Raw genomic sequence first — 12,611 nt, 5'->3', positions numbered from 1 at the left:
CTTGGAACTGCTGCTCTTTTGGTTAAACTTGGATAATCTTTGTTTTCAGCTATTATGCTATTTTTCTCTCCACAACCGAAGCTAGTTGTTTTTATATTATGGCATAACCTTGTGAGTGGCAGATTTGGCATAGGAGGGTAGTTACAGCCCATACCAGAGTCAGAGACAATAAACAATTTTCCTTTGCACTTTTGCATATTATTTGGCAGTTGACTCAGTTGGATGCTTTGCTGGTAAAATTGTTGCAAATTTTCACCAGTAGTCTTTTATAGTAAGATATGTGTATACAATTTACCTGATAAATGTGGAGGAGGCATTGGAGAGGTTAGACACAGCAGATCAAGTGTCGAAAGCTAGATAAGATCAGGCTGCCTTGTTTTTTATTTACTTCATGCCACCCAAGAAGAGCCCAATTACCGTATTTTTTGCACCATAACACTCACTTTTTTCCTCCTAGAAAGTAAGGGGAAATGTCTGTGCGTGTTATGGAGGGAATGCCTATGGGTGGCATGCCTACGGATTTTCCTCCTCTAAAAACTACGTGCGTGTTATGGTCAGGTGCGTGTTATAGAGCGAAAAATACGGTAATTGGGATTTTAGATGTTTGTTGAGATCTTGCTAGCAAATATGTCCTTTGTAAATTACCCTCTTAGAACTATGAAACTACTAATTTTGGATGGAGTAAGACCAATAAAGTACCATATATGCACGCATATGAACTATTATTGTTCTCTCATCCATTCTGTTCCCCAAAATCTTATTTGTAACAGTTTCAAGCCAGATACATCAAGTACACCAGGGCACCTTCTGAATCTTTCTATTAACAGAATTAATTTCTAATTTTTACTGTTAATTAAGTACCACTGATTTCTTCATTATTCCCTTGATGTGGTTTCACACTGAAACATCAATCTGTAAAAATCTATGTAAAATAGGCCTACAAATATACTGACTTTTCTGTTGTTTTAAGGGATATTCCTGCACATATTCTTCAGTAACTTAAATATTTCAGTGTTTCAAATTGTTGTTCATATGTACATTAAAACAAAGATTGCTGTGCTCCTGAGAAGGAACTTTTCCTTGTTCTTCTTCTTTGCCTTCAGGCATCTTTCCCACTATATACAAACAAGCTGACTAAATCAGACCAGTTACAATTTCATCAAACAGTGACAAGTATCAAATACTGCAGGGGAAAATAAAAATAAAAGGCAGAAGGGGTACCACTCAAATAAATAAAGCTATTTCTGCATGCACACAGAATGGCATAGCTTCATTTGGCAGCTATGTTGACTGTAATCTGTCTATAGACGCCATGTGCAGAATTTATTTTATTTCCTATATGGAAAGGGGTATGGCCATTTTCCTAGATTTGTCTGGAAATGGTTGGAGCATAACTAATGCCCCTGCACTTCAACAGTCATGGAATATAAGATACATTTTAGAAGTAGATTAAAGCATCTAGAATTATGTTATTATTTACTTACATAAAATATTTTAAAGCCACACTTTCATATAAACATCACAAGGGGGTATACAGACTAAAGACACACTATTATGATAAAAACATTGAGCTTCCAGTGGTTCCACTCCTCTAGGCATGGTAGCCAACTCTTAGGGGCTGAGGGGTTTTCATCTTCCCCAATAAAATATTTAAGGGGGCTGGACCCCCCCCCAAAAAAGTTGATGGGCATTGCCATTCAAATGGTGTGCATGCGCCACATAATGTGATCAGTTATGTGGGGCAGGGCTTATCTGCACTCCTTACTCCAACATTCAGGTTGGCACCCCTGCCTCTGGGAGAGCTGTTTGCAATATTGAAAGCAGAGCTTTCCGAACTTGTAATGTTGGCGACACACTTTTTATACATGCATCATTTCACGACAGATTAATTCAGTTTTACTAGCAAACTTGAGGTTAAGCAAACTCCTTTCCAGCCCCGGCAGGAGGGTGGGGAGCATTCGTGTGACACACCTACACACTGCAGCCGGCACTCACAGTTTGGAAAGCTCTGATTTAAAGAGCCTGTACTGTAACCTATTCTACAGTTACAGTTTCCTGTGTGGTTGTGGAGAATGAAAAGGTACAGTGGAATCGTCCTCAGGTTCTGAGGCGGATGGAAGAGCCATGTCAAAAGACTCCCTTCAGGTTGAGGGGCTCCCTCGAGTTGGGGTGACTGCTGTAACATCTGTATCAGAGTCCTTTTTAGACCAACAGGGGACATGACAGCCCCAGGAACTTCTGTGGTCTCCTTGTGGTTGCTGGTTGCTTGTGCGGAGGTTGTATATGAGAAGCACAGGCTCAAGCTGTTTGACTTGTTGGCATCTATTGTTAGTAATATATCAAATATATTGCAAGTCGTTAAGTGACAAATACTAAATACAGTATCATTGTATGTTATCAGATGCCATCATATATATTCTGAAAACTCATTGTTAGGGGTTTTATGTCAATTATGTCAGTCAGAACTCATGGCACTAAACCACAACTTCTGTGAAGTAACGTAGTGTTGTGTCATATCAAGCTATATTGGTTGCATTTCACAGCAGATAAGAAAGACGCAATGAAATGGGAAAGATGCTAATTTAAACCAATGAGATGTGATGTAACTTGTCAGGTAAAATTGATCAGAATGATTTGCTCATTAAATGGCAAAACCTCAGGTCTATTTTTCTTGATGATTCCTCTTACAATTGTCAACAAACTCTTATTTTTCCTTTTTAATGATGTGAATATTTTTTTGGGGAAATGTGTTTATGCTTTTATAGATCTCTTTTGTGAGTTGATACAATAGACCTATGTATACTGCCCTTATTGGTGATGTGTGAGCTCACACTAGCTTACCATAGAAGGTACTCCATTGTTCTTTCTAGGAAAATTATCAGAAAACTGTTAGGGTCTTACAGCACTTAATTTTTTTAAAAAAAGAAAACTAGAAATTGGGAGATCAGCCCCAGTCCTCTATGCCATCTCCATACTTCCCAAGCAAGCTTGTTTTGCAAATGAGTTAAGAACTGGGAGTGGAGATAAAAAATTAAAGAATAGTCCAGTAGCACTTCTGAAGAAGTGTGCATGCATATGAAAGCTTATATAGTGGTACCTTGGGTTAAGAACTTAATTCGTTCTGGAGGTCCGTTCTTAACCTGAAACTGTTCTTAACCTGAGGTACCACTTGGGGCCTCCCGCTGCTGCTGCTGCGCCGCCGGAGCACGATTTTCTGTTCTCATCCTGAAGCAAAGTTCTTAACCCGAGGTACTATTTCTGGGTTAGCGGAGTCTGTAACCTGAAGTGTATGTAACCTGATGCGTATGTAACCCGAGGTACCACTGTACCCAGAACAAACTTAATTGGTCTCCAAGGTGCTACTCAACTATTTTTTTTTTTTGACTGCATCAGACCAACACAACTACCTACCTGAATCGGGGGGGGGGGGGGAGAGAATTTGCTGAAGATAGGAAATGTCTTAATAGTCCTCCTTTTAACTAGCCAGGTTGCTCCTGAGCTTGCTTGGGACCATTAGTTTCTACTAGGATGCGTGCAACATGTAATTTTCAATGCTTTCTGTATGAATTAGGCAGAGACACATTCTGAACCTACAGTGTTCACATTTGCTGCCACTGCTAGTTACTGTTGGGTATGGTTTTCCCGACTCACCTAAGTAGTTTGGCTTGTCTGAGCTTTCTCAAGAGAATTTTCAGAAGAAGGTGGGGACTTTCACACAAGTTCCCTGAGAATGCTTTGGAAGGCCACATTGATGGAAGAGAGCCTGAGCCTAACTTCTTCTGCCATCTTCCTCCCAAGGAAGCATACCATTGTGTGGAGTGTGGGGCAGGGGGTTGATTGTACAGAGATGAGAGAGATGGCAGTAAGAAACGAGCTGGGAACCAGGAGCTGCACCAGAAGATGAGAGTCAAGAGACAGAGCCAATAGTCAGGACCAAGGCGTAAGTAGCAGCAAGGAGAAAGTCAGAGGCTAGGACCAAAGGAGAAACCAGGAGGCAGAATCAAAGGACCCAAAGAATACAGGATAACAGTGTTGCTCAGGCAAGGCTCAACTAGAAGTGTCATATATTCCTTCCTGTCCAGAAGAATCCAATGGCCAGCCTCGGCAGACAGTTCAGGGCTTGAGGGCACTTTGCTGCCTAGGTAGATGCTGAATTTGATGGCTCATCTCTTGAGGAAGCTGCACACAGATCTAGCTTAAGTCCCAGTAGCTCCTCCGACAGGAGGCTTGGCCAGTGGGGAAAAAATTAGATATTCCTGAGCATGTTCAGGAGCATCTTTTTGCACTTGCAGTGCATAGGATTCAAAATATTAGTTTCTTAAACCCCCAGCCCAATTCATTTGGCTTAGATGTATTAGAAACTACAACTGCCAAGCAACCTGGTGACAAAGGATGCTCCTAAGCATATTCAGGAACACATAGGATTTAAGAATAGGCCTACAATAACTTTTCTACCACAATCTAGCCTACCTTCCAGTCTGCCTTCCTCGAAATATAACTTTGATGGGGAAGGAGATCTACAGGAAATGATGGCTGGCAGTGAACTCATTGCATACTGTGGAGGAAGTTTTGGCTTGATTCTAAATAGCACTAACATTTTTGAATAGCAGATACCTTCTTGAAACTCCAACAATTGCTTTCAATATGCCTCCCTTATATGCCTTCCCCTCCCTTGTTCTTCCGCCTTGTTTCAACACCCCCTCCTTCCCCCTTTGTTCATTTTAGTGTTTGTTGTTGCTCCCTAATTTCATATACTAGTCTCCACTCTTCCAAACCATTAGTTTTACTGTATAGGCTCTAATACATTAAATTTTATGCGTTGCACACACATGCATTGCCATTCCCCTGATTCCTCAAGGTTTTGCAACTTTTCAAAGTGAAACGGAAAAGTGACTTGTTCAGTAAGCAGCAGATTTTCTAAATGATGAAGTGAGCAAGCACTCTCTTTGGGTAGGCTAGCTATAACTCTTGATTATTCAGCAAGAGCATTGCCTCATTGGGGACATTAGTTTTCAAATTGCGCTAATCTTTTTAAAGTAACAACTGGCCACTCATCACCTTAGGTATTCCAGCAAAGATCCTGTGCAAAACTCTAATTAGTATTTATGAAACAGCAGCTCGTCCCTGTAGAATAATAGCTGTAGCTGGCAAATATCTATTTGACACCTGTTAAGTCTTCAAACATTCTGCATCTTAATGAGGAGAGAGTGCTAGGTGAAGTCCAGACAATTCAGAGGTAAGTGATAACAAAGAACAAATCAGCAGTGGTGATGGTTATTCTCTGCAGGTGACAATCTTGTAACAAGCCTAGCATTAGCAAGTGACATAGTCAGGCATATGCTGAGGCCCATTGACCAGTGGGGCCTCACAACTGCTTAGAGATGAGGATGAACTCCAATCTGTTGCCATGTTCTGCATGCTGTGGCCAGGCTAAGGTTTCCATGTGCTTCAGAAGCAGTGTGTGAAAATTGCTTCTCATGCAGCTGTTGTGTACCCATACAACTAGGAAACGGGAGCTCATTCTAGAAGCATCTGCAAAGTGTAAGAGAATGAGAGAATTCCCCTGTGGTACGTTCAGTGACATGAGGGCCACTGAGGCAATATCCAGTTTTCTGTTGGGAAAGCTGACCAGCTCAACTGTGGGCCACGTATGTTCACCTGATCTTCCTCTCAGGGGAAGGAGGCAGTGACTAACGTCACCTCTGTACCTGCAGTATGACAAGGAAGGCGAAGGAGGGCCCTGCATTTCTCTTGCCCCGGGTATTCAACTCTCGGAGAAGCTTGTCAGGTGTACATTTGTCAACAGTTATATCAGTCAGCAAACAATAGGACATTAACTGCATGAAGAGAGAATTTATAACTCTCTACTCTTTATATATAGCATCAGGTTCCAGGCTTCTGGCCTTGGCAAAATTGTTACTAGTGTTCCTTTTTTATATTTCATTCTTCAAAATGGCTGTTAAACATGGACTTGTCTTTCTAGTCAAGCAGTGCTTTGACATCTATTACATCTACTACAAAATTATTTTAGACTCTGCTGTAGCATTTCTCCCTGTAGTGGTCTGGGTGCCGGAGAGCTTCCTGTGGAGTAACTTAAATGTTAATTTATATAGATGTCAGTAAACTTGTTTTCCTTTCACATCAGGAGGGTTACTGTTTGCATTGCTTTTCTATAAATCTATCAAATAAAATGCAAATGTAAAGAGCTGTATTTCATGTTTTATTGATCAGGAGAAGGCAGAGTTGTTGTGACAGCATCTGAATTTTGATTAGCTCTAACTTGTCTGTTTTAAAGTTTATTTTTGGGTGTAGACTGCAGTCACCTCAGTTTCATGGGCAGGTATGCCTTTGTCACTTGCATTCTGTAGAAGATGTTATTGGAGGTTAGGTCATTGTGCGTGGGAAAGTGAGAAGAAATCTAGTAGTTACTGACCATTATGTTAGGGGGGAGAGGGGTTTCTTAACCATAGGGGTCTTCTGGCTTTCTCTTCTTCCTTCCACAACTCCGGTGCTCACAGCAGCCAATGGAGTGAATGGGCAAAGAGGCCTGTACTCCCTTCTTCCTCAGCATGTCCAATATACTAGAGTAGAATGCACAGTGAACCCTGGGAGATGTGATTTCCGCAAGGCATTTGACGTTTCTCAGGCACTGGGGAGAAACAGCATCTCCCAAGATTCCATGATAATAATAATGATAATAATAATAATAATAATAATAATAATAATAATAATAATAATAATAATTTATTATTTGTACCCCGCCCATCTGGCTGGGTTTCCCCAGCCACTCTGGGTGGCTTCCAGCAAAGATTAAAAATACATTAAAATGTCACACTTCCCTGAACAGGGCTGCCTTCAGATGTCTTGTAAATGTTAGGTTTATCTCTTTGACATCTGATGGGAAGGCATTCCACAGGGCAGGCGCCACTACCAAGAACGCCCTCTGCCTGCTTCCCTGTAGCTTTGCTTCTCGCAATGAGGGAACCACCAGAAGGCCCTCAGTGCTGGACTTCAGCGTCCGGGCCGAACGATGGGGGTGGAGACGCTCCTTCAGGTATACTAGGGTATACCTCCCTAGTAGCATTTCAGCTGCTGAGGGGGGAAAGAGACTGAAAAAGGGGAAACTGAGACCTCTTCTTCCCATTACAGCTGTTGCTAGAGCGGAAGCCGAGCAAGGTGGGTGGAGGGAAGAAGAGTGGGAGGGAGGATTAAAATGAGATAGAAAAGAGTTCAGGGATTCTAATGTTCATCCTCAGATTGAATATGCATTCCTGCCTCTCATTCTTTCTAAACCCTTTGAAAAAAAATACAATTGTGAAACTGGTTATTTGTATAATTAGCATTTGGTAACATAAGGGATTTTTCTCTAATAAATAAGAGGGATTCATAAAAGAATCACTGCCAAATTTCTGGGATGACTGATATGTGTTGGCAAAAGTTACTTCCTCTGATAGTGAAGTGGAAAAAGATAATACGAATTTTTAAACTGTAGCAGTTTTTAATCACATTTTAATCACATGCCTAGGTATACAACCCTGTGAAAGTTAAGTATGTGCTTGGTTAAAGTGCAGGACCTTTAGCTAGAACCTGCCCATATATTCTATTTTAAGTGAATGATTAAGTGTTCTTACCTGGGGGAACTGACCACTATGATTACTTCACCTGCTGGTTTCTGGAAATGGAAAAGTTGATGAATGTTAACAGACTGGAATGATGAATGCAGTTCATTTAATTCAGTGGTCCTTCAACGTTTTTATTTGGATATTTTTTGTGGACCGTAGGGCAGAAAGTACGCAGTCCAGTGTGGGGCCAGCCAAGATAAAAATAATATACAGAATCAATTTTGGATTGAAATAGCCCACAACTTTTATTGATTACAGATGTAAGTAGGCTTAGAGGAAGGCATTAGGTATGCATCAGGTGTCAGTCAGCCCACCTGCTGACTGATAAGAGGTTAGGTCAACCCTGGGTAGACGGTTACCCTGTGATGCATCACATTGGGGTGAACCCAGCAGTGCTGCCACTCGGAAGGGTGCTGTCAGCCCCTGTGGGGACTCCCAGACAGAGACACCGCTTTCAGGATCCCTTTAGCGGGGTACCTAGTAAGCTAAATATGCCACTCAATGCTTTACCCACCAAAAGTTGTGATGATTGCTATGAGGTAGGTGATGAACCTGTAGAGCAGCCCATTTATCTAGATGGAATGCGGCAACTGAGGCTTCCATAGCAAGGTCTGCCCGCTGTCTGCCCACTCGCTTTTGGGCAGGACCTATAAGAAACAGGGCAAATGATTTGAGTGGGCCATGACCAGGTACGGCATGGCTTTAAAGGAGATAGGCAGTGGTTTGTGCAACATATGTATATGAGAGCTAAGGAGCATGAGTGAATATGGATGTCAAAATGGCATGTGTTTGCATGAAGAATGTGAGTTGTGTTTATTCATGAAAGAAATGTGTGAGTACTGTGCTCACGTGTGTGTAAATGTATACAGACTACCTATGACAAACAAAACATTTTCAGAGCCCTCTTCCTTCAAAATCTTCACATCCATTAAGTTGCACAAGGCATGATTTATAATAAGTGTAAGCTGGGATACTGAACAAAACCCCCCACAATGCTCCCCATATATAATTTGTGCCTTCCAGATAGATATGAATGAATAGCTGAAATAATAGGAACTGTATGAGTAGGTTAAAAATACTATTTTGCTAGTAATTGCAGTTGGCAACAGTGAGTGCAGAGCCAGTGCCCATGAATATACAAAAGGGGAGATCATATATGTTCAAGGAAACATTGTCTACTCAAGCCTTCCATTAGCTTCCCACTGGAGCATGAAATAAGGACATTCTCTGCAGTAACATTGCAGCACATCCCTAGTTAACAAGGGCACCCCCCCCCCTTAAGATTACAGAAATGTGCATTAAGAGTAGAAAAGTCTTGGGGTAAGTGAAGGCAAGATACAGAGAACACACCATCGTTTTCACAAATATCAGTTTCACATGCTGCCTTGTAGCATGAATCATATGCTTGGGAAATTTCTAAAAGCTGCTTTTGTCTTTATCACTTATTTCCTTAAACAACTGTTCTTCTAAGTAGTACTCAAATATAATTGTCCTGGTGCTTCCCTCAGTCTGTCCCCATATTCACAGTGCAGATTGATAGCAATATAATTTTTGGCAGGGATTCTAGAACTAGAACTTGACAATGATGTTCTAATTATCTAATCCAATATTTGTTTTTAACTCTCTTTTTTTAAACCGATAGTTTTATTCTTTTTGTAAACTGCTTTGAGATTTTACTACAGTCAAGCAGTATATAAATGTTGTGAAATGATAAAAATCTCTGCTGTTCACTTTAACAGCCTTATTTGGGGGCCAGAATCCTCCTTTTTGTGCATGAAGATGTTATGGCTCAGTCTGGGTGTGGTGATCACTTCTGTACTCCTGGTGTCTGGATTCCATCAGTGACTTGTGACTAAGCGTGGTTGGGGAGCCTGTAATCATGTGCCAGAGAGGAAGTTTAGCCAGGTTCCAAATGGCTCTTCAAAATACCATGGCCATGAACTTGTGACACTGGGCCTCAAGCAACTGTAGGTTGGCCCAGCTACCTGCTTCTGCCTGCCTACTGCCTCCACAGCTGCAAGGGCCTGACTACTCCATGCCTTTGACTGTGATGAAAGTCTAGGTCACTGGAGACAGGGCTGCCATGTGCCTTACTGTACAGCGAGCTGTCCTCTGTTTAGGTTATCATAATAATGGAGAGCAGAGGCCTTGAGGTTGCCCATCACCAACACCTGGACAGCTTACAGGTCTCCTGCTCATAGTCTTGTGAGGCCAGCCTTTGTTGCATTGCAGTGCAATGGCAGGCAGGAGTGCTTTTGCATTACGCTGGGGGTCTAGATTTGGGTTGATGCCAGAGGATATGTTATGCTTGTATGCACAGAGCACCAAGCCTTTGTTGATATGTAATATCTCATACCATCCAATTTTTCTGATTGAAAACCAAGATGCATATCTTCTGGGACGTGCTTCCGGGAGAATCACATGACCTGCACCAGACTCTTGCCCCTCCCCTTAAAATGCTTTTTTCAGGACACAATCTCACATGGTGCCCCCCAAAAAGCATTTAGGGGTGCTGCATGAGATTGCGGCCACCCAAAAGTGCTTTTTTCAGGGTCAGAGCGCAGCACATGAGCATGTGAGATCGTAGCACCCAAAATGGCTGCCACAATCTTGTGTGAAAACTCGGGCACTTGGCAGGTATGATATTCTATTATTATTTTTTTCACTGCTTATTTAGCTGATGATTCGCTTGTTTTATGCTTTCATTATTCTAGTTATTGTTTAATTGCATGTGTTTTATTTTGACAATGTTTTAATAAACTGCTCTGAGGGTTGTTGTTTTACAATCAAGCTGTATATGATTTGTATGAAATAAATAAATCAGAATAGTATTTGTTGCTAGACAACTCTGGACATCAGTTGCTGGAAAAACAAGGCGTAGTATTTTTTTTTAAAAACCACCCCAATACAAAACAGGAATAATCAAGATTATGTAGTAGCACAGACTAAAACATTTACATGGGTGGCTGAAAAACCATGTAAAAGTTAGCAAAAATCCATGATGAGGAGCCAGCAGAATATACGGTAGTCTCTTATGGTAGATCTTTTTCTTAATTTTTTTAAATCTTGCATGCATTCTTTGATGGGAGAGAGTCCCAAAGCACGCCTGTAGTGAGAAGCATTAGATCAATGTAGTTCAGGTGTGATGGACGTAGCACCGAGTGCATTGCTCTCAGTGGACAATATTTCTGAGATCTAGAACTGCTGTATACTGAAATCCTCCTCTCCCCAATTAAAGCATCTGAAATGTGGATTTTAAACTTTACAAGAACAAGAGAATCTGATCCATTGTTCATGCAATCCCCAAGGCCACTATTTCTCAAAAATGCCTGCATACATTTTACTTCCTCAACAACAATAAAAAAAATCTATATAATTATCCAGCATATGAGTGAGGCTGGCTCAGAAAATCAAGCAACATGGGACCTACTTTATGCAAACACTGCATATTAATCATCTTAATATTTATAAGCAATTTAATTTGATATAAAATTGCAATTGTGATATATTCTGTATACAAACAAATGAGTCATTTCTGCTGCTCAACTGAAGAACTATAGGCTTTACGTACTAGAGAACAGTCATGGTGTGCAGGGAAATAATGACTTGCTTGGGAGAGTAAAACAAAATACATAAATCTATGCTAGTGCTCAGACAAAAAAGTGAAGAAGGAAAAAGGAGGAGGAACGGAAATACTAAACTGGAAGAGGAAAAAAATATTTTTAATAATAAGCTGCCAGCACCTCAAATAATGCCAACATATCCTCTTCCTCCTCCTCCCATCTGACTGGGTTGCCCCAGCCACTCTGGGTGGCTTCCAACAGAATAAAAACACAGCAAAACATCAAACGTAAACAACTTTCTGAAGACATCTGAAGGGATGTTTTTTAATCTCCTTGACATCTGATGGGAGGACATTCCATAGAGCATGTGCCACAACTGAGAAGGCCCTCTGCCTGGTTCCCTGTAACTTCACTTCTCACAATGAGGGAACTGCCCAAAGGTGCTTGGAGCTGGACAGTGTCCAGGCTGAATGATGGAGATGCTCCTTCAGGTATACAGAGTTGCAGCTTTGTATATCTGCTACATAAATAGCATTTCAAAATTGCTCCATGGGATAGCAGTTACTAGACGGTGAGCTAGTTCTGGGAAGTGGCTCATGACTTGGATGGGAGGATTTTCTATAACCTGCTACTGCTTTCCTGTTTGCAGGTGGGCAGGAAGGCGTATGGATGAAATCCCTTGATGAAATCCCATGGTGAGCCAGTTCACCACTGATGCAATCTCTACAACGTGCACTAGTCCTTTGACCAATTGATTTAGAAACTGAAAAAAAATTACAGGATAGTGGTGGCCACTTGACAAGCAGTTATTGTGCAATACCTCTCCATCAGAATAATACTTCAATATAAAAATGTAGCATAGGATGAAGAAACCTATTGGTATAGATCCACTGGTGGAAGAAGAGGGGGTGGGGGGAGCGTACCGCCCCCAGCACCACGATCCTGGTGGGGTGCCATTGCGGCTGCCCCCCCTAGCGCTGGGCACCATGCCCCACAGGTGGTGCGCCACACCCCCAGGACGGTGTGCCATGCCCCTGGGACTCGTGCCACGCCACCACCTGCTCTCCGCCCCTGGTGCCGGAGTATGAAGCTCTGCCACTGTATAGATCTGTGTCATTATTTTATTTTATTTTATTAAAAACTGCTGGTTGATGCACCACTTGAGATGTGGGCAACTGGCATTGCTTGCTGCTCCATCCTTGCATCAAGTAAGGCTGGTAGCAGCTAGAACAAGAGTCTTTATGGTAGTGACCCCTAAGCTGTGGAGCCTTCCACACAGCTATGTAGATTAGTATCCCTGCTGGGATTCAGAAGGGAATGTGAGACTTTGCTTTTCCAGCAAGCTTTGGGTTGGCATTGTTTCATTTTCTCTGGTGACTATATTGCTTTCTTTTATGGTGCCTGTGTGATTTCATCTCTTTGGTTA

At 41.7% G+C, this 12,611-nt stretch overlaps 1 protein-coding gene and 1 long non-coding RNA gene across 3 annotated transcripts in view; one reads left to right on the top strand and one right to left on the bottom strand.

Moving 5' to 3' along the window:
• Positions 1-12,611, top strand: part of LOC310709664 (BEN domain-containing protein 5-like) — a 706,149-nt gene that overhangs the window by 155,843 nt on the left and 537,695 nt on the right. The gene's annotated exons all lie outside the window — the stretch shown is intronic.
• LOC310709743 overlaps positions 1-12,611 on the bottom strand; it is a 57,728-nt gene that overhangs the window by 22,057 nt on the left and 23,060 nt on the right. The gene's annotated exons all lie outside the window — the stretch shown is intronic.

This window comes from Podarcis liolepis, assembly GCF_965112155.1.
Source record: "Podarcis liolepis genome assembly, chromosome: 6".
NCBI lineage: Eukaryota > Metazoa > Chordata > Lepidosauria > Squamata > Lacertidae > Podarcis > Podarcis liolepis.
Note: the sequence above shows the minus strand (reverse complement) of the source record. Positions and strands in the feature narration are given on the sequence as shown.